General features: G+C 51.1%; 1 pseudogene; it reads right to left on the bottom strand.

Moving 5' to 3' along the window:
• Nucleotides 1-634: 634 nt before the first annotated feature.
• Nucleotides 635-11,828, bottom strand: LOC133773887 (6-phosphofructo-2-kinase/fructose-2,6-bisphosphatase 3-like; annotated as a pseudogene).
• Nucleotides 11,829-22,908: the final 11,080 nt, after the last annotated feature.

Genomic DNA, 22,908 nt, shown 5'->3' with positions numbered 1-22,908 from the left:
TGTAGACAATACTATTGACAGGCACTTGAGGGAGAGAAGGGTAAAGTGAATTTCCTCATTATTAGAGCTCCTTGTTTATATACATCCTGGTATGACATTCACACATTCAGCTCTGATTTGAGCTAGGTGTTGGGGAGGCTATGATTTGAATTGAGCTGGATCTAATCCAAGCAGCACAGACTTGTGGGGAAATAGGCAAGGAGATTCAAGATACTTAAACTGCATTTTTTTTTAAATTTTGAGGCCAGAAATGGGGCAGCCTCAACTAATGGTGAAAGGTCTTTGATGAAGAAGTGGAACAGGCACTTAGAAACATGGAAGATTCTTAAATGTGGGTTTTGATCCCTGTTCTTTTACTTCCTAATGTCTAGAAGAGAGTTTAAAAGGAAAAAAATAGGGGCCGGCACCATAGCACAGTGGGTTACTCTTCCGCCTGTGGCGCTGGCATCCCATATGGGCACCGGTTCTAGTCCCGGCTGCTCCTCTTCCAATCCAGCTCTCTGCTATGGCCTGGGAAAGCAGTAGAGGATGGCCCAGGTGCTTGGGCCCTGCACCCACATGGGAGACCGGGAGGAAGCACCTGGCTCCTGGCTTCGGATGGGCACAGTTCTGTCCATTGCGACCATTTGGGGAGTGAACCAACAGAAGGAAGATCTTTCTCACTGTCTTCTCCCTCTCACTATAACTGTACCTCTCAAATAATTAAATAAAATATTTAAAAAAAAAAAGGGGGGGTGGGAAGAAAGTAAAAGTTATTCTTGATCAAGGAAAATGAAGCAAAATAAAAAATATGAGAAGTAATGCGTTTTTTCCATGGCAAATTTCAGAGTGCAGGAAACAAGGGAAAAGGGGAAAATGTGAGTTTTTCAGGTTTGTAGCCAGTTACAGACATCTGGGCTAAAGGCATAACAGCTGTAGAACTTTGAAATCTTTTGGAGTTCTGTGAACTTTTTCCATTTCATTATAAAAATTTTAAGACAGATTCATCTTAGCACTTGGCAGGTAGTGGTTCCCACAGATCATTCTGTTCCTTCATCCAATATTTAGTGACATTTACTGAGTGCCAAGGATTGAAAAGCAAATCGCACTTCAGCGACAGCTCTGAAAGCTGTGGGAGGCACTCATGAAATCAGGCTTCCATTGAGTCCTTCCCTCCCATTTGTCTCTCCCATTCCCCTTGAGCCTAGGCTGGCCTTGAACATGGCTGGACCCACGGAATGTGACAGTGATGCACGTAGGTGTCTGGTCTGACACTAATGGCATGGCAGCTCCTACCACTCCTACCACTGTGCTGGAGGAGGTTGCCGCGGGGGAGGTACCTGTCACATTTATCAGGGTCGAGGGGCTGATAGCTGGCTTCGTAGCAATTGATCCTCTTCATGAAGTCGTCCATGGCCTCTGCTGAATTGCAATCTTTGTAATCCGGGCTGGAGATCTTAACTTCCTGCAATGCCACAAAGAGGCAGCTGATGAGTCACACTGCAAGCCTTTCTGTTGTAGATTAAGCAGGATTTGGGGCTTTCAAAAGGGGAAAGCACAGAAAGGTTCAGAATGAAGATTATCCGACCCAGCATTTAAGAGAAAAAAGAAAAAAATGGGGGGGGGGGGGGCAAGACAAGGAGTCTGGCTCACCTTGAAGTCATTTTCTTTGGCAAAATGAAGGATCATGTGTCTCCTCTCTCTAGTAGTGTTGGTGGCATCAAAAACCTGATAGGGAGGGAGAAAGGCAGGGAAGAAGAATCTGAGCTTGAGTTGAACAGTATTTACCAACACCAGCAATCTGCCATTTCCAGGAACAAGTCCAGAAAGGCACTTCCAGCAGAGACGGTGCTCTGCCCATCTCCAGGGCTGTGCCTGTAGGCAGCCCTCCCTCTCCCACTGCCTCCAGCACTCAGAGACAGCAGGGGAGGGGTGGGAATGGCCGCGGGAAGCAACCAGTAACACCCAGCGGGAGGGAACACACAGAAGGGCCAATGGCTCCTGGGCACTGTGGTATCCCAGATTCTGCCCTCCCTCAAGGTGATGACCAGCTGCCCATAAGGCTGGGGTTGGGCATATGTGTGACAGCACTCACTGTGGCTGTGTCCTTGAGTCCCTACCAAGTCCCCAGGCTCTTCTAGCCACCTGCTTCCCTCATCTCTCCGGGCCAGAGGCCCTGCCTGTTCCTGTCTGCAATGTCCCCACAGTGTCTCCCAGCACCGCGCAGGCCACTGAGAACATCTTCCTGCTGTGGCGTTGCAGAGTGAGCCAGCTGTATGCCTCAGACTTACTGCAATTTGACCTCCTTCCTTTGTCAGGTAACTTTGACATCTCTCAGGGCAGCTAAGGCACATTGCCTGCAATGCACAAGAAAGAGAAGCTGCAATCAGAGCCGGCCCATCCACCAGCGTAGCCCAAGGAAGCTCCCTCACTGGCCCCAGCCAACAGCACCTGGCAATTCTGTTCCTAAACTGCTCAGTGCTAGCCAGGCCCTCCAATCAGGTCCAGCGCAGATGGCCTGGGCGCGCTCAGGCCTGGCTGCACACTGGAACCATCCCTCTGGAGGGCTGTTACAAAACAGATGTCCAGAGCCCACCCACAGATGCTCCCGGGTGGGGCCTGGCACTGGGACCTTGACAAGCTTCCCAGGTGGCTTCTAAAGTGCAGTCAGGGTTGAGCACGTTGCACTGAGGCTCCCAATCGCCTCCTGCTTCAAAAGAAATCCTTTCCAAACGTACCCAGATGATTCTCAATGAAAAGGACTTTGTGTGCTCTCAAGAGCTGGGGCTGCTGCTGTTGATCTGTCTCCGTTAGCCTGGGCAGACCATCTGGGAACAGATCAAAGCTGCCCAGTCTCGGACAGGCCGAGAGGCTTGACCTAACACCTGACAGATCTGATGGTCACCAGCAGAGCCACTCTGTAGCCCAGCCTTTCCCTTCCTCCTATGGAGCCCGGCCTAAGAGACAAGGCGAACCCAAACCCGCAGCCCACCAGGGCAGCTCGTCGTGGCTTACTTGTGGACTTTCATTGCCTCTTCATTGTCGGGGCGGAACAAGTTGTAGGAGCTGTACTGCTTCACAGCCTCCCGGCGGTATTGCCCCACATTGAACACTGAGGATGGGAAAAGACAAGGACAGCCCTGGGTGACCTAGCAGGAGGAAGGGGCCGACTTCCAGCTGGGAGCACAGTCCCAATCAAAGGGGAAAAAAAAAGAACAAACACCAGCCTGAATGAGATGATGATCCAGTATGGAAACTAAGAGTGTGACATCCCAGTCCAGTGTTGCCACCTGCTCCCTAGAAGCAACGGGCTGGGAAGCAGCCCGGCTTCCTCCAGAAACACAGAGCCCACTGCTGCCTGCACGATATGTGAGGCTGCAGCACAAGGCCCGGGGCTCCCTAGGCTGTAGACCAGAGACTGGGGTTGTAAGAACAGAGGTGGTCTCAACAGAGGCTAAGAGGCTCAGGCAGGCAGCCAGCAGGGGGACACACTAATAGCTCCTGGGATCTCTCGGCAGGTGGCAGCGAGAGATCTTTCATTCTTTCATCCCCCATCCCCTCCAAAAACAAACAAACAAACAAAAAAACCCCACAGTCCCCATATTTAAGATACTTCCAGCCGGGAGGACCAGGCAGGTTCACCGACGGAGCACTGGAGGAGGTTAGCAGAGGAGCTTTCAACCAAGTGCAAGGGCACTGATCTGCAGGGACTGGGGTGGCCAGAGAAGGCTCCAGGAAGGAGATGAAATCAGCCAGGCAGTGGCGGGTGGGGAATCAGCAACCACGGGCAGCCCTGAAGGTGAGGACCAGGAGCAGGCAGGATCGTAGCCCACGGCTTGACTCCTCTAGTCTCGGGACCCGGCCTCACCTTTTGTTGGGACACCAATCCAGTTGAAGTAGCACGTCAGCTTCTTGGAGATGTACGTCTTCCCCCGGGCTGGGAGGCCCACCATGACAATCACTGTGGGGGAGTTGGTCAGCTTCGGCCCACAGGCTGGAAAGGACATCCAGGAGAGAGATAAGATCAAGTGTTCTGCAGCACAACGGGGTGACTACAATTTATCATCATTTATTATCTACTTTATATAGATCTATGAGATGAGTTGGGAGGCTCCAAATATTTCTAGCTGGGTTCCTAGAAATAAGGAGATGGAGGCCGGCGCTGCGGCTCAATAGGCTAATCTGCCTTGCGGCGCCGGCACACCAGGTTCTAGTCCCGGTCGGGGCGCCGGATTCTGTCCCGGTTGCCCCTCTTCCAGGTCAGCTCTCTGCTGTGGCCAAGGAGTGCAGTGGAGGATGGCCCAAGTGCTTGGGCCCTGCACCCCATGGGAGACCAGGAGAAGCACCTGGCTCCTGCCTTTGGATTACCGCGGTGCGCCGGCAGCGGCGGCCATTGGAGGGTGAACCAATGGTGAAGAAAGACCTTTCTCCCTGTCTCTCTCTCTCACTGTCCACTCTGCCTGTCAAAAAAAAAAAAGGAGATGGAAATATTAGTTACCCTGATTTACACATTGTATACATGTGCTGAGTTAGTACACTGTAGTCCATAAATACATACAACTATCATGTGTCAATTGGAAATAAATTTGGGGGGCAGTTAGGATGCCTGTATCCCACAGCAGTGTACCCAAGTTCAATACCCAGTTCTGGCTCCCAATTCCAGCTCTTGCTAATGTGGACCCTGGAAATCGGCGATGATGGCTCAAGTCGTTGGATTCCTGCCACTCATTCCCGTCTCCCAGCACTGCACCTGCTCCCAGGCCTTTGCAGGCTTTTGGGAGTGAACCGCCCTATGGGAGCCTGTGCACACTCTCTCTCCCTCTTTCTCCAAATAAATAATAAACGTAGATGAGATCTAAAGAAATAACATTTTCACAAGGGGATCACCAGTCACGTGGCAGAAGTTATTGAGCACAGACCTCCCTCCAACAATAAACTTCAAAGAATTTCATCAGAATTCTTTCATTCCCCATCCCAAGCCCCCTCCCCCACCACCCACAACATTTTATAATCCAATGGGCCCTCGGCCCCCTAGTGGCCAGAGCCCCACAATGACCCCTTGCAGCTCAACCTCACTTTAGGCTATCCTTGGCAAGTGCAGTCTGGAAGCCAAATTCCTGACCCAACACAGAAAACCCTACACCCAGTAGGCGACCCACAGTAGAAATGCTCCTCTCCTGGGGGTGTAACGAAGGGACCCCAACACCAGGGAAGATGAAGGCAACAGGAGAGCGGGGTAGGTTCCAATCGCAGTACACAAACCGAGGCAGCCGGTAGCAGAGGGCCGTGGGAGTTGGGCCCTGGACCTGCCAGGATTCAGAGCGAACCCAAGCACCAGCTTCCTAGCCTCCATACAGGAGGTCTCCATGGCCTTCCTCAAAGAGATTTTTATAAAGAAGGCAATTGGTTTTCCCAGATCAAAGCAGGCCGGAGGATGCAGAATACTGGTTCTCCCCAGGGGATGGGTAAATCCCGGTATCCCTGAGAGTCTCAGCCTCTTCCCCGACTGCCACCTTCTGCTGCCAGGCTGATGGATGCCAGGGAGCCAGCCGTGCCAGGCACTAAGCCCCAGGCAGAGGTTGGCACCACCAGAGATGCTGTGGCCTCTGAGTACCCTCCTCGCATCCACCACTCAACCACGATCCCATGTTCCTCAGAGGTTTCTGTAAGATACCACCAGGGACCGGGATCTCCCCCGGAGTCTCAGAAAGCAGCCACAAGCAGCCTGTTCAGGAAGCAGAAGGCCTGAGACTCTGGCGACTCCTGCATCCTGGTGACAAGCACGCTCACAGGCCAAGGGCCGCGTGCCAAGTCCAGCCCGGGCGGTGCTGCCCCACGCTCTCAGGCTGTCTCGGTCAGCCCAGCTGTGCTCATCACGTCCCAGGCACAGGCTGCACGGCTTGCAGGGGAAGCTTTGGAAGCCATAACACCCGATCTAGGCCAATGTCAGATTTGGACAGAGGCTCTGACGCACAGATGAGCCTCCGCAGGCAAGCGCCAGGGTGCAGAGGAAGCAGAGCTGCTATCCCATGCACAGCGCAGGGGAAGAGGCCCCTGCCTAAGGCTGGACCCCCAGCAGAGGTCCCCAACTGAGGTCCATTGCCAAACACCACCATAATTCTATGCTTGCCCCCAAACCTGCAGGCTCAGGGGGTTCTGGCTCCTTGCTAGTATCTGTGCACCACTTGTAACCTGGGTGACAGGGGGAGGAAACAAGGCCATCAGGGATCAGGGAACGCTCTGGGGGCTGCCCTCCTCAGCTCCCAGCGGCCCTGCAACAAATGCATTCCTAGAAAACAGCAGCTCGCACTGCCCTCAGGGAGGCAGCAGCGATCATCATCGCCTTAGTGAAGCAAACAAGCACCAAGGGCTCTCATGTCCCAGGGACAAGCAGACAGACAGCTGGCTCCTCGGAGCCACCTAGACACGCACAGAGACCATCAGAAACATGCACAGCTGCACTCACACATGGGACCAGGCCAAGGCAGCCGAGACAGAAGACAGAGCCGCCTGATGTCCCAAATCCGAGATTACGATCCACCCACTAATCACAAGGACAAATCTTCTGCCAGTAACACTTCGGGAACAAAAAATAATACAATAAAATAATACTAACAAACAAATCCAAAAAGACACAACGGAGTGAATGCTACAAGGCAGAAGTCTAGGCTGAATTTCAAGCTCTGTTAAACCATCACTCCTTATTCCTTAGCTCCATGCCTAAGATTCAAAGACGTGGCAAGAGCCTGCCGAGGGGGGCTGCCACCGTCCCTCCTCCCAGGCACCCCCGGCTCTCAGGAGGCAACCACACGTCCTTCTGACTAAATCTTTTAAGTCTCATTCTCCCTCAACCCTCCCTGCTTTTTTTTTTTTTTTAACTCACAGCACAACTCAACTCAATGGCCCTGTCACTGCCTGAAGGGAGACCTCGGGTTTCTTCCTGCCTTCTCTCTCGATACTTCTGCCATCAAAAGAGATACAGCTGCGGACCACTCTCATCCTCCTTCCTGTCTCCCTCAAGAGCACAGTGATGGCGGAATAAACACTGTGCTTCACACAAGCTGTTCGGAGGAGCGCCTGCATGTCATTCCACACAGCTGTCCAACTTCTGACAAAACAAGTTTTTCAAGTGTAGCTATGCTGAGATGTCAGTGTTAGACGTCAGTTTGAGGATGCCTGTGGGAGCACACAGATGTTCACTACGCTACAGGGGAAGGAAGCCATCGTTTAAAAACCATTGGCTGGGTTAACAGAATGCACACTCTGATTTGCCATCAGGGTGGGGCAGGCCCGGGCTCAGGCTATAAGGCTGCTGCATGGTTAAGGCTCTGACCACTAGAAGTCACCAACTACTAGGAGCGAACCCTCAACTTTAAGAAGTCATCATGTTCATTGACTTGGCCGTTTGTCACAATTGCTGGGTGCCGGGTAAGCTGGGGGATGGATGGATGAATCAGGGGCAGCATCGGAGTACCTTGGAGCTAAGACTGGGCTGTCCACAAGCCAGTCGTGCCATTTTACTGCTACTGAACACAAACTGGCTACTTGTTCCAGTTCCCCTGCAGGTCATCAAACCAAACCAGGTTAGCTGGTGAGCACGTGAGCTGCAGGCAATGTTGACTGAGGTTGCCGATTAGGGAAAGAATCAGCCAGACGGACGAGTTAAACCACACCATCTGGACAGGGCTGGTCTGTGTCACAGCTGGGCTGGGAGGCTGGCACCCAGGGTTCCAACTCCAGCTCTCCTGCCTAGATTAAGTGACTGCCCTCTCTGATAAGGACATCTGCCCTCATCCACCCCACGGATGCCCTGAACTTATTCTTAAAAGAGACAGTGGTTGGGAAGACCCTCGGCTCTGGCTCCTGTACCTCCTGCGAGCTTCCTTCTACTCAGAGGCTCCGTGAGATGCTAGCCTCAAAACACAAGATGCAAATTCACGTCTTCTTTTCTACAAGTCGGTGAGCTGGGCTTCATTCACAGAAAGATGAGTCTCCAGAAGGGATCCATCCCCATAGCTGCCGAAGGGAACCAAGGTTGTGCTGGTCTACAGTAACCACCTCAAAGCACCACCACCAGATGAGGACAAACTCTGCAGCCACATGAGCACCCTATGGGTTTAAGATGCCGGAGACCAGAAGGCAGGCAACATGAGCACACAGAGAGATATGGGACAACTGGCTGTGGGCAACCAGATATCAACCACTCTCCCGGCATCAGTGGTGTCCTCAAGTTGACCTAACATGAAGGCTCGCATCTCAATGAGTTAGCCTCGATGGAGGATTTCCAACAGTGGGAGAATGCATCTAATTGACGCTTCTTTCCATAGCTCTTCTGCACTGTTTGATAGTTACCATGCACAGGCATTACTTTGCATGCATTTTTTTTCATTTATTAAACTTTTATTTAATGAATATAAATTTCCAAAGTACAGCTTATGGGTTACAATGGCTTCCCCCCTCCCATAACTTCCCTCCCGCCCGCAACCCTCCCCTTTCCCGCTCCCTCTCCCCTTCCATTCACATCAAGATTCATTTTCAATTCTCTTTATATACAGAAGATCAGTTTAGTATATATTACGTAAAGATTTCAACAGTTTGCCCCATATAGCAACACAAAGTGAAAAAACTACCGTTGGAGTACTAGTTATAGCATTGAGTAACAGTGCATATTTTAACATCAAACCAATCTCAGGCCTAATGAATGGCCTTTGTAGCCGCATAGTTTTAACTGGCAACACGTAGTGGTACGGGGGATATTTTAATGATCACTGACAAATTTAGGAGGCAATACAACAGCACAGTGTGATGCAGAGCAGGGAGAGGTCACACTGCAAAAGCAGCACGTGGTGGATCAGGACTCAGCTGAGGTCTTCCTCGCCTGGAACCCTTCAAGCGCTCTCTCCTAAATGAGGGGCTCTCCACCAGCAGCCAAACCCAAGGCGCTTCTAAAATGTAAGATGCATATGCGCATAGTGACCAGGCTTGAGGCTCCAGTAGAAGTTCTTTTTCACTATGCCCCTCCCCTAGTCCCTCCCAATTGATTCTAACGTGCAACCCAGGCTGAGAATCACCAGCTATGAACTTCAGGGGCAAGACAGGCATCTCCTAGGGCATCCAAGCATCTCCTTAAAGCAGAACACCATGCATGTGGCCCATTTCCAAGATGAGAATCTTTCTGTCTTTATCTGAGTACCACATGGACCTCTGATCCCACTATTCTAGATCCTGAGCAAAGATAAATTAGCAGCTTGTCTCATTCCTCTGTAGGTACGAAAAACCTTTGGTACCTTAAGGTGCTGTCTCTGCTCCCTGTTGAAGACAGCCCTGTAACGACCGGGATGAATATCCACTTTGCTGCGTTGATGATGGCAACGTTTTAGTTAAGGCTTACTAAGTGCCAGGCACTGTCTCTCAGGCCCCACCACGCTACATGGGACTCCTCACAGCCCCATTAGATAAACAGTAATGCAACCCACATGACAGACAAGGATGCTGAAGTTCTCGGTGCATAAATAATTCACCCCAAGTAGGGACCCACACACAGAGCCGCATGATTTCTTTGCGATGATAAAGGACAATCAGAAGGAAGGGCCGGTCCGTCCCCCTGCCAATCAAGAGCTTAACGTCCCTCCAGGTAAGCTGATTCACAAATTCAGTTAGTCTCCCCTCCGTTCTGGTTTGTGTCTGACGGGAGGTGCAGGCTTTGCAGCTGGACAAGAAACTTAATCCATCGGCTGTAGACATAACTCTCCCCTCAACCCCACCCCCCCAGGTCTGAAGGGTTCCGACAGGGATTCTTAGGCAAATGTCTCATCCGAGTGTGCAACGTGCAGTCTGATGGAGTCTAATGGATGGGTTTTTCTCAGCCCTGGAGGAAGGATGCATGGCCACACCCTGGCTTCTCTGAGAAATCACTAGGAGCTAAGGCGGTGCAAACAGCAACCTCGGGGGAAAAACAAGCCAGTGTGTGTAAGGGCACACATACCATCCCAAGTATTTACAGACATAAAAATCCACTCCTTGCTTTGTGCCACCCACTGCGGTTTACCAAGCGCCCAACGGATAACACTTGTTTTATTCAAAACTGAAGGGGGGGGGGGGAGGGCGTTGTTCCCCGTCTGGCCTTGGCCTCATCTCCCCCTGGAGCCCTGGAGTGGGGTGCGTCCCCCACCACCGACAGGTTACATGGGAAGACCCTGGGCAGCTCCGGTTTAGCGAGCACGCTTCGAAGGCCAGATCCGCGGCAGACCTGCCAAGCCCCAGCCCTCGGCTTCTGTGCCAAGAAGGCTGAGAAGCAGAGGTCTCCTGCGCACTTGCCCTCCAACCTCCGGGTCCAGCAGGACCTCGGCCCAGCGTGCACCCCAGGCAGGCGCAGGGCTCGCTTCCCCTGCACCTGTCCTGGCATGGGGAGGGCGGTGATTCAGGCTGGCAGAAGCCCAGGATGGGCTGTCACGGTCCGCGGTGGCGCTCCTGGAAAACGTGGCAGTGGAGACGCCCGGCCAGCACCTGGAGCTCAGGTGCCCTCAGATGACCGGAAGGTGTCTCCAGGGTTTGCACCTGGGTTCGGCAGTCCCCTCTCGGGCTACAACCCCGGCCCGGGCAAAATGCCCACCTGCTCACTGGCCCTCGGCCACACGATGGTACTCTGGGCGCCTCCTGGCCAGTCCAACCGTCCTTTCCGGAGGCTGCAGGCTGCAGCTGGCGGTGGAGAACCAGGGAGCCCTCTCGAGAGCGCATCGGGGTGACAGGAGCGGCGGCGGGAGGCGCCCGCACATTCCGAGCCCCGAGGGACGCGTGCACGCGTGACCTCCCACCAACCCGCGGTCACCGCCGCGCGCCCGCCCCTCAACCAAGCGCCACGGAGACCCCAGGGATTGTGATGTCGTCCCCTAACCCCGCCGCTTAGGGCGCCCCGCAGACGCCGGAGCACAGAGGGAATAGATGGACATCGACAGGGAAAAGAGGAGTGAAAAGAGAGAATATCGAGACATATACTCGCACAGGGGCGCACGGAGAAAGACAGGGTTAAGGGGGAGAAATGCGAGCACGAAGAAAAAGCAGACAGGAGACACGTTTAGAAAGGGGCAGATGGAAATCGGAGGGAGGCAGGAGAGGCGGACGCCGGACACCCAGAGAGGCGGAGGCGCAGACGGCCGCGCCCCTTGGCCGCAGTCGCGCCGCCGGTGCCCGGGGCGGGGCGCGCGGCCCGGCCTCCCCGGAGGCGCACGCTTTCCGCCGCGGCGGCGCTCGCAGCCCAGGCTCGGCGAGCTCGCCGGTTCCGGGGCCCTAGCGCCCCCGCCGCCGGACCCGGGAGCCGCGGGCAGCCGCCGCCCCCGCGCCGCCGCCCCGGCCGGCACGAGCGCGCCTCCCGCAGCGGGGCATCGGCACAAAGCGGCCCCACACAATGGCCCAGCCCTGCACGCGGCGGCGCGGACTTGCAACTCCTGCTCCCGCGCGATCGCACTCACATCTGGGCAACGAGGGCCGGTGGTCGATGGGCACCCAGATCTTCTGCACCCGGCTCTGCGTCAACTCCAAGGGCATCTTCGCAGCCGAGCCTGGCGGCCCACCACCCCCAGGAGGAGAATCCGACGTGGGGACGAGACGGCCTCCGACCCCCGGAACAAAGAAGAGGGGGATGCGTGCGCCGGCGTGCGGCCAGCCGCTCGCTGAGCTGCTGCTGCTGCTGCTGCCTGGGGAAGCGTGCTTTGTGCTCGAGTCCGGGCGCTGGCCCGCCACGAGTGCTCCGCTGATGGCGGCGAAGGGCGCGGGCTGCGGGCTGCTCGCACGGCCGCTGCGTCCGCGCCGGAAACCCCGGGATGCTCGGGCGCAGTGACAGCCACGCCGCCGCTCGCCTGCTCTCCTGCTCTGCCCCGGAGCCCCACTCACTGCCCGGCCTTTTAAGAGTCGCGGCGCACGTCAGCCTCGGGGCGGGCCGCATTCCTCGCGTCCCAGCCCCTTTTCACGTGGGGAGGAGGCTGCGCTGGCCAGAGGGCGGCTTGTGGGTGCCCCCTGCGGGCGGGAGACGACAGCGCGCACCGCTTCTTCTGCAACCCAGCCCCGGCGCTGGAGAACGCCCAGCCCTGCCTGGCCTCGCTCCTGTTACCCCATCCTGAGGACAGCTTCCTCCATTCATTCTGACCCCTCATCTCTGCTGTGCTAGGGGAGAGCAGCGGCGCGGCGCCATCCAGTGTAGTCTGTGGACCCTCGCGGCCCAATCCCCTGGGATGCTGGTTAACACGCATCCCACTGATGCGGCCTTTTTGTACCTGTGGGGTCTCAGTACTCCGCATTCCTACTGCGCGCTCCGGGGCAGCCAGAGCTGCTTCCTGATCGTACCTGCGAGTCCTCACACACTAGATCCGTGCCATCCGTGCCCTGAATCCCTCAGACACCTGAGCTTCTGCTGGGTGCCCACTGCTCCCCCTTTACCTAATTCCAAAGACCGGGAACCTTGCGAGGCCTGCGGTGCTGCTCTACTTCTGACCCAGCTCTCTTTTTTGGCCTGGGAAAGCAGTGCAAGATGGTCCAAGTCCTTGGGCCTCTGCACCCACGTGCAAGACCTGGAAGAAGCTCCTGACTCCTGGCATCAGATCAGCACAGCTCTGGCCATTGCAGCCATCTGGGGAGTGAACCAGCGGATGGAAGAACTCTCTCTCTCTCTCTCTCTCTGCCTCTCTCTCTCTCTCTCTCTCTGTAACTCCGCCTTTCAAATAAAATAAATAGATCTTAAAAAAAAAAAAACAACTAAGAACTCACTTCTGAATTCCATCAGGTCTCTACAATACACACACACACACACACACACACGCCCCTTACCTTTTCTCCTAATAGTTAATGAAACTGAAGCCCAGCAATATTAAATTAATTATCTGTGATCACATAGCTGATAAGCCTAGGAATAAAAAAGACCTTCACTAGTTTGGTACTCTCTGGAATTTCTCTCAGTTAAATCACTTTGCAACTAGAATGTTCAATGTCTCTTTAAAGATGTATTTATTTGAAAGAGCAACACAGAGAAGAAGAGACAGAAAGAGACAGAGAGAGGAGAAAGATCTTCCATTCATGAGGTTACTCCCCAAATGGCTGCAATAGCCAGGTGTGGGCCAGGTTGAAACCAGGAGCCAGGAACTCCATCTGGGTCTCCCACATGGGTGGCAGGGCCCAAGCACTGGACCATTCTCTGCTGCCTTCCAAGGGCATTAGCAGGGAGTGAAAACAGAAACCAAGCAGCGAGGACTCAAACTGGTACTCCCCTATGGGATGCTGGCATTGCAAACAGTGACAACCACACCACAATGGCGGCCTCTTGGTTTTTTCTAATACAATGCTGACAACAAAATTTCAGATCCGAGTGTTTTAGATGTGGTCTGTATAATGTGCAAATAAGAATCATCTTCAGAAACTATTACGAAGATTAGTAACTCAAAACCTACAAACGGCCCTGCAGTGTAAAATGCTTAACATGTGACAACAATGAGCTAGACCCTCAAAGACTTACACACTTGCGTGTTTCAGCAAAGTCACAGCAAAAGAGGCGCACGCTCAATTACTGCAGTTAAAGTTAATTTAACAAGATATGGCGACTTTATGAAATTAATCAGCATTTAAAAAAGAAAAAGATGTGGAGGAGGTCCTCGTCTTCTTATGTACAGCAGTTCTTCCTTATTGGTAGGGTACACGTTCCAAGACCCCCAGGGGATGCCTAAAGCCATGGCTAGAACAGAACCCTATCCAATACATTATGTTTTCCTATACATACACATAGAGGATAAAATTCAATTGATAAATTAGGGATTAACAATAATAAATAAAACTGGACAATCATAACAAAATACTGCAATACAAGTTACATGAATGTGGTCCTTGTCTCAAAAAAGAAATCTTGTTTAATTTCACCTTCACACTTTAAGAAAGTACTTTATGGCTTCTCTTTAGCATGTCCAATTGCTAGCATCACTACTCTTATACTTTACAGCCATTATTCAGTAAATAAGGGTTATTTGAACACAAGCACTGCAATACTGCAATAAAAGAGAGTATTCTGAAAGGTTCTTGGAAAAATGAAATTAGAATATAAGTGTATACTGGTGCAAAAAGTTTGAAATCCATGTGCAGTTTTTCATAATAGATATTTTCCACAAACTCTTTTGAAGAGCCCTCTACATATGAATTTCAAATTTTTTGCATGAAAATAAACTTATCTTTTAATTCCACTTTCCAAGAACATTTTAAAGTTTACAGTAGATCTGATACCAAGATGACTCCTAAGTGAATAATGGCAGGTAGCTTGTAAAGCATGGAGATGCTGGACAAAGTACGGGACGGAGCAGGATGGCAAGAGACTGCCTCACGCTTCTCAGAACAGTGCACAACTTAAAGCTTTGTTTCCAGAATGTTCTATTTAATTCTTTCAGACCATGGTTGAGCATGGATAAATGAAACTATAGGTAGGGACCAGAGCTGTGGCACAGCAGGTTAATGCCCTGGCCTGAGGCTCCTCCGGCATCCCATATGGGCGCCAGTTCGAGTCCCAGCTGCTCCACTTCTGATCCAGCTCTCTGTAAAGCAGTAAAGGATGGCCCAAGTCCTTGGGCCCCTGCACCCATGAAGCTCCTGGCTCCTGGCTTCGGATCAGCACAGCTCTGGCCAGTGCGGCCAACTGGGGAATGAAGCATTGGATGAAAGACTCTCTCTCTCTCTCTCTCTCTGTGTGTGTGTGTGTGTGTGTGTAACTCTGACTTTCAAATAAATAAATAAATCTGAAGGGGAAAAAAAAGAAACCACAGGTAAGAGAGGGCTACTATAGTTAAAAGTTTTAAGATGTCCTTATTGGTCAATGAAAAAACAAAACAATACTGCATCTCTATAAAAGCTTCACTAAAATCACTAGACAGGGGCTGGGGTTAATGGTGCAGCTGGTAGAGGTGCCGCTCACAACACCGATGTCTCCTATCAGAGCTCCAGTTTGAGTCCTGGCTGCTCCACTTCCAATCCAGCTCCCTGTTGATGCACCTGGGAGGACAGTGGAGGACAGCCCGAGGACGTGGGCCCCTGCCACTGACGGGGGATACCCGGATGGAGTTCCAGGCTCCTGGCTTCAGCCTAGCCCAGTTCTAGCTGTGGCAGCCACTTAGGGAATGAACCAGCAAATTAAACAAATTAAAGATATTTTTCTCTGTGTCCCTCCCTCTCTCCGTCACTCTGCCTTTCAAATAAATTAAATAAAACTTATTAGATAAACCTCACATTTTTATTATTAAGAAATTCAGTGTTGCAGAAGAGCTGCCTCCCAGAGGGTTGAGAAATTGTAACATTTCCATGACCTGTCCCATAGGAAACAGAACTTAAAACTTCCTGGCGATTAAAACCTCTGTTGCTCTTAGCAGCCTCTGTTGCTGCTCAGAACAGGCTGTCCGCAGCGGGTCCTGCGTCTGGGACCCTGAAGCAAGCAGGAAGTCAACAACCACTGGTCTGGGTCGTAAGAAAGAGAAGCCGAGGGAGAACGCGTGAGGCTGGACGCTGCCTCTGAGATCGGTCTCGACGACCCAACTCTCAACTTCTCACCCTCTCCCCACTGACAGCCTCCCTCCTTACCACATGGAAAGAGGAGGGTGAGCCAGAAAGCTTTATTCTGGAAAGTTCCTCCCAAAAGCTTGAAAACAAAGAGAAAAAGAGCAGGATGCTGAGAGCTGTAACCACACTGTTTAAGTAAGGAGTGAGGGGCCCTCAAGACACGAAGCAGCATCGCCATAGGTAGTGGGAATGAGTGAAAGATCAATCTACTGAGACACCGATGCCCAGGCTTCCTTGGCTCTGCCAGCGTAGCTGCTACAGGGACCCTGACTCCCCATTCTCTGACTTCCCATGCACAGATCCTCCTAACTACAGAGAGAGTCCACCGCCTTCTAATTACCATGCGTTCTTACAGAGCGAATTAGCTGTGAGCCGTCCGGAATATCCTACTCCAACTGGCATTTCTGAGCTCTCTGGAAATGTTGTCAAGTTTATTTACCATTCTCTCACCGGTCTGGTTTGTGACTCAGACTCCCAGCGCTTTATCTCTGGGTGCATTGCCAAAATCCAGCTTCCAAGGAGAAAAATCAGAGGCCCAGACACTGGGCTTCAGTGACCCCTCACAGAGATGGCCAGCTATCTAGGGAGCTGTGGCTGAGGGTCCAGCTGCGTCCCTCTCTGAAGCTCAATCTTGCTTTTCCACAGTAACCACAGTAAAGAGGCCCAGAGGAGCCAGTGCTGTGGCACAGTGACTTAAGCTGCCACTGTGACACCCGGATTCCGTATCTGAGTATCAGTTTGAGACCTGGCTGCTCTGCTTCTGGCCCAGCTCCCTGCTAAAGCGCTTGGGAAGGCAGCAGATGATAGCTCAAGTTACTGGGTCCCTGCCACCCACGCGGGAGACCCAGGTGGAGCTCCTGGCTGCTGGCTTCAGCCTGGCCCAGACCTAGCTGTTGTAGCCATTTGGAGAGTGAGTCAGCAGACAGAAGATTTCTGTCTCTCTCTCTCAACTCTGCCTTTCAAGTAAATAAAACAAATATTAAAAAAATAAATAAACCATGGACAAACCCTGCGAACACTTCTGCTGTGGACTGAAATGGGTCATCTCTGAGTGGGGACACTGAGGCCCCAGTATCTGGTCCTCTGATTTTCCTCTTTGGAAGTTGGGTTTTGGCAGTGCACCCCAATCCACACTCATACACTGAATCCCTGAACCCTGATGCATCGCAGTGTGACTGTGTTGGAGACAGGGCCTTTAGAGAAGTGAGGCCGTGAAGATGAGTTCACTGGAGTGGGGGCAGTCAGACCAGTGTCCTCAGAAGAAGAGGAAGTTTGGGTACAGAGACACCAGGGCTGGGCACCCACAGAGAGCAAACCACGCGAGGACATGGAGAGCAGGTGGCCATCTGCAAGCCTAGGAGAGGCCTCGGGAGAAACCAAACCTGCTGGCACCTTGATCTTGTACTTCCAGTCCCCAGAGCTGGAAGAAAATAAAGCTCTGTGGTTTACGCCTCAGTCTGTGGTATTCTGTCATGTCAGCCCTAGTTATGTAACAGGTTAATAGAGTTTGGGTCAGTGAAAGAAGCCGGACACAAAAGATCATGTATTTTACCATTCCACTCATATGAACGCTCTAGAATTGGTAAACCCATAGAGATGGGAAGCAGACTAGAGACTGCCAAGAACAAGGGCAGTGGAGGAATATGGAGTGGCAGCGTGGCAGCTTAATGGGTACTGGATTTCCTTTAGAGGCCATGGACGTTTGGTACAGAAGTTAAGATGCCACTTGGGACACCTCCATCCAGAATCAGTGCCTGGGTCCAAATCTTGAGGCTTCTGACTGCAGTTCCTGCTAACGCACACCCTGGGAGGCAGCAGCTACTGGCTCCAGTACTCAGGTCCCTGCCACCCACAAGGGAGACCTGGAGATTGAGTTCCCAGCTCTGATTTCAGCCTGGCTCAGGCTGCTGTGGACATCTGGGGAGTGAACCAATGGATGGGAGATCTGTGTGTGTGTGTGTGTGTGTGTTTGTCTGTCTGTCTCTCTCTTTCAAGTAGATAAACAAACTTTCAAATGACTAATCTTGTGTGGGTTTCATGCCCTCCCCAAAATAACAGTGGATGGAAAGACAAAAAAGATATTTGAACAATGAAGATATTACACCTGCTACAGTCAGCACAGAACAGCTTACTGGATAAGGTGAAGAAGATGCTAGAAAGACTAGGAGAAAGCAAAGCCACAATCCTTGAGATAACTGGTACAGCCCTCTCTCTTTCTCTCCACAGCCTGGCTCTGGCATCAGCTCTCAGTTTTTCCCATTGGGAACTCGCTCAGCATCCAACAGCATGGAACACAGGGAAGAAGGAGAAACCAAGAGCATTAGGACGTGACAACTCATTTCACATCAAGCAGGTGGACCCACCACCATACGATATTGAGTTTCCTCAGCTAGGAAATGGGGCCAAGAGCTACCTAATAGAGTGAGTACATGGTACACAGCAGACTCAATATTGGCTAGCCAGGAGCTATGGCCAAACCAAGCCATCATCTCTCTACAGAATCCGGGTTTCTTCCTGAAGTCTCTGGACCCTGGTGGCACCCAGACTGGAAGATGGGGAGCTCTCCGATTCCTGTCCTCCCTGTTCCCGCCCGATCCCGTCCACCTCAGCTGGATCAATCACATCTGGAAGGCTCCTCCTGAGTCACTGCACAGCAGCCATTCTCCCTGCTTTGCTTCACAGCACAAACCCCGTTTTAGCTGCCGACCTACATGGACCAACTTTTCGGACTTGTGAGTCAGACATGGATGAGAGGCTAACCTGGTCATTGAGAAGAGGGTCCCAAGTTCCAAATGGCCCCACCTGTGATGGCCCTGGGCGCCTTTCTCTGCGACTGGAAGAGCTTCTGAACAAGGTACAGGAATGGGGGAGCACCTGTGACAACGAACCTCTCACAATCCTTCTAAACCACATCCTCTCCAGGGCTCTTGGGTGCCTTCTCTGCCAGCTCGGCCCTGAACCAACAACTATTCTGCTTCTCCCAGGTGACCTCAGATTGAACTTCTGGCTCCAGGCTGTTTGCTCCATTATTAACCAGTGTTACTGGCTAGAAAGCTGTTTCTTAAGCTGAGCCAAATCTGACTTCCTGCTATTTCCCTTCTTGGTTCTCATTCTGTTGCTGGATACAGAATACGCCTGTGCCCCCTTCCAACAACAGATGCGCTCACCTTTGAACATCTGTAAGGAGTTCTCCTGTTCCCATTGTAACATTCCAGGAGCCCACTCCTGGCTTCCAGATCAGCAAAAATGTAATTTTCACATGGCTCACAGCAAAGAGGCTACACTCCTAGAGGAAGGGTGAATTCATCTCTTGGTGTCAAAAGAGCCAGGTTCCAGGCAGAGGTCAAGGTCGAGTGACACTATTACACCTGTGGAAAATGCCCAGCTAAGCCAGCACTCAAAATAGCTACAACAAAAGGCAATTCTAGGGAACTTCTGGATCACCTAGGTCTGGATACTCAATCACTGTTCATCAGGCTTGTCTCAACTCGTTATCTTATCCAGTGGGGATGTAAAAACAGGAAACAGAGAGTGGTGAGGGGATGCAGACATGGCCTGAGTTTGGAGCCCAGACCCTGGTTCCAACCCCATACACCCAGGCTGGACACATTCGTATGTCTGTTGGTGAGTCAGCCAGGTGTCTGAACATCTCTTCCACTTCCTCAGTGGCAAAGACCAGTGGTTTCCATTGTTCTCCATGAAATACAAATAGAAACTTGAGAGCTAATTACTAAGCTGTCAGCAACTTACACACAGGGTCAGCTGTCCATCTCTGAATCACCAAAGCCTACCGTTGTGTGCTACACAGGAAGAGTTCAGTATAGGCTTGTTTGATGAAGGGACATTCATAGCTGCCAGGATTCAACTAATCAGCAAAATAACCTTGAAGAGGAACAAGTGCTGGCTCACATCATGGTCTGGAAGTAGCTTCCCGAAATCCTCAAGAACCGCAGGGCTCTGAGTCAGCCATGCACAGTGGCTCTCATCTGTAAACGGAGGCTAACAGTGACCCTGTCAACCTCAAAAGGTTATCAGGAGAATCCAATTAGATAGGAATAAAAGTGTCTCGGAAAAACTGTCCTCAAACCAATCAGCACATAAATTCTGAATTGTCCGACAGGTGCAGTCTGAACAGATTCCTTTTCATCTTGGATATCTGTCATTTGGTATCCACCTTCTAGGTGCCACAGCAATTCAATGATATCCCCCTAACACACACACACACACGGAGGCAAAGGCGAAGAGTCAAGATCAAAACAACTGAGGCTCGGGGCCAGCGCTGTGGCGTAGCAGGTAGGGCCATCGCCTGCAGTACCAGCATCCCATATGGGCACCAGTTCGAGTCCCGACTGTTCCACTTCCCATCCATCTCTCTGCTATGGCCTGGGAAAGCAGTGGAAGATGGCCCAAGTCCTTGGACCACTGTGCCCACATGGGAAGACCCCTGCACCCACAGGGGAGACCTGGAAGAAGCTTCTGGCTTCTGGCTTCAGATCAGCTCAGCTCCGGCCATTGCCCCCAATTGGGGAGTGAACCAGTGGATGGAAGACCTCTCTGTCTCTCCTTCTGTGTGTAACTGACTTTCAAACAAATAAATAAAATCTTAAAAAAAAAATCTAAAAAAAAAAAAAAAAACCACAAAAAACAAAAAAACTACTGAGGCTCTTAACCCAGGAAGAACAGAAACCAGAACCAGCCAGACCTCTGTCTACTGAGTATGGTAAAATGGGTCCTGGTGACATGCAGACTGCATTGAGAAAGAAGGGGATGGACGCTCTGTCGAAAGGCCTGCGCATGCCTGCGGTACACACGTGCAGTGGAGCAACTCTGGGCTGGCAAACCACAGCTGCTCTCCTTCTCCTGCTCTGTGCCCCTTGTACCTCTTCTTTTTCCCAGTGGAAAAACATGCTAAAAATAGAGCTGAATGAAACCCCTCAAGAAATGCAGATTTCAGAAAGCAATGCTAACTAGGTGCTTTAAGCCTACCCCAGCTGGGCCATCTGAATGTTCACATTAGAAAAGGGCAGCTCTGTAATCACTGGTGGGAAAAAATCATATTCGGTTCTAAAAGACCACTTCTAAGGGGGAATCCCAGCAGATCCATACATCTCCACAGAAAGGTGATGGGATGTCTGAACCACCCAGAAACCATCCATGTGCAGAACAAGAACTGGACATGAGGTAAAGATCATGCGCTACAATGACAGCTCCTTCAAGGACAGTTGTCTTGCACTGTGCTGCTCCCGTGAACAGAAACTGGACACTTTGTTCAAAGGTACAAGGAGATGCTGTCCAGTACAACAGAAGCAATGGGCCAGAGGGAAGGTGAGCACCTGCCCCTTGAGGACTCCCAACAGCAGTCAGATGCCTAAAGGTCGGAAACCTTATGGAAGGGTTCCCATGCAGTGGTAAATCAAATTAGCTGGCCTCTGCTAGCCTTGCAAATGGGGGATCCTGTGATTCAGTGAGGGCCTGGGCCCCCATCTCAACTCTCCCTCCCCTACCCTCCCCAGCTCTGTGACTTTGCACAAAACACTTCTCTCTACTTCCAGTCTGGAGGATCTCACAGATTCTTTTCTGCTTTAATGTCTTTGAGCCTAGAACTGCAACATGAAGTGAATCTGGGTGTAAAACTGCTGATCTAGGAGCAGCAAGATGGCGGAATAGGAAGGAAGCACATTGATACTTCAGCAAGACACACAGGTTAATAAAAGTGGAGATACTGCAGGGTCAAGGAAGAGTAGGGGAAGAAACAGCAGCGGAAACTCTTCTGGAACTAGTGATTCACAGTGGACCTGCGTGGAGAGCGTGGGAGCCCAAGTTCGGGACACCAGTGGCAGACTCAACGCACCAGCGCTGGAACGCAAGGTGAGCCGAACCTCAATAGCCGGAGACACCAGCGGGCAAGCGGAAAGAGGAGACTAGAGGGAACGAGGCTTGAAACTCCGTGGGGAAAAGTTCACCAGGCTAACTAGAAGAGAGAGAGGAAAAAAATAAAAAAGTGACCGATACGGACACGAGTTTCTCTCTCTCCGCTCACCCCTCAAAGGTGAGCAAGACAAAGAGTAGGCGCCATTTTGGACATACGTCATAAGCAGGGCGAACTCAGGTCTGCACCGGCCCTGAGCCTAGCAGAAAAGCTGACTCTGGGGGGAGGGGTGAAATAACAGGAGATTAGGATCTAACTTGGCAACCCAGTGGGAGACTGCAGGAGAATTGGAGCCCACACCGAGGACAGCACAGATTCCCTGTGTGGTCCTTGGGAAAGAGCTTCTGATCTCTGGCTCCTGTGGGTATATCATTTGCCTTCTAACTACCTCCAATTACTTTAAGCTGTGCGTAATTACTTCCCTTTTGAATCAAAAAAAAAAAAAAAAAGAAAAGAAAAAAAAAAAAAAGAAAAAGAAAGAGAGATTTACCACGCCTAACTTGGGAGTGTCATCTTTGACACACCCTCAACCCTGAGGAACCAAACACAGCTCTCAGTCCACACTTATCTCAAGCCTCTAAGGCTCCACCGAAAGCAGACAGTCCACTTAATATAGAGCCATAGTGTAACAAGAAAAAACACCACAGTGAAGAAACCAAATATCTCCAACATGCCATACAACAAACGCAAAAACCGAGGTAACAAGAACAAGGAAGACACTATGACGCCCCCAAATGAAAAAGACACCCCAACTCAAGATTATGAAGATAATGAGATCGAAGAAATGCAAGAAGCGGATCTCAAAAAATTGATAAGAACATTAAGAAGTTCTCAAAAACAAATTATTGAACTACAGAAATCCTTAATGGACAAGATAGAAAATCTCTCTCATGAAAATGAAATATTAAGGAGGAATCAAAATGAAATGAAACAACTAGTAGAACATGAAACTGTGATAGTGACAAAAAACCACAATGAAATGAAGAACTCAATAGATCAAATGACAAACACATTAGAGAGCCTTAAAAACAGAATGGGCGAAGCAGAAGAGAGAATATCAGACTTAGAAGACAGAGAACAGGAAAGGAAACAGGCAAACCAAAGAAAAGAAGAAGAAATTAGAAATCTAAAAAATATTGTCGGGAATCTACAGGATACTATTAAAAAACCTAATATTCGGGTTCTAGGAGTTCCTGAAGGCATGGAGAGGAAGAAAGGATTAGAAGGCATTTTCAGTGAGATACTAGCAGAAAATTTCCCAGGTTTGGAGAAGGACAGAGGCATCTTAGTACAGGAAGCTTATAGAACCCCTAATAAACATGACCAAAAGAGTTTGAATACAACATGTTGTATTCAAACTCACCACAGTGAAACATAAAGAAAAGATTCTAAAATGTGCAAGAGAGAAACGTCAGATTACTCTC

The sequence above is a fragment of the Lepus europaeus genome, chromosome 14 (assembly GCF_033115175.1).
Source record: "Lepus europaeus isolate LE1 chromosome 14, mLepTim1.pri, whole genome shotgun sequence".
NCBI classification, from domain to species: Eukaryota; Metazoa; Chordata; class Mammalia; order Lagomorpha; family Leporidae; genus Lepus; species Lepus europaeus.
The sequence above is the reverse complement of the archived record's forward strand: the minus strand, read 5'-3'. Positions and strand labels throughout refer to the sequence as shown.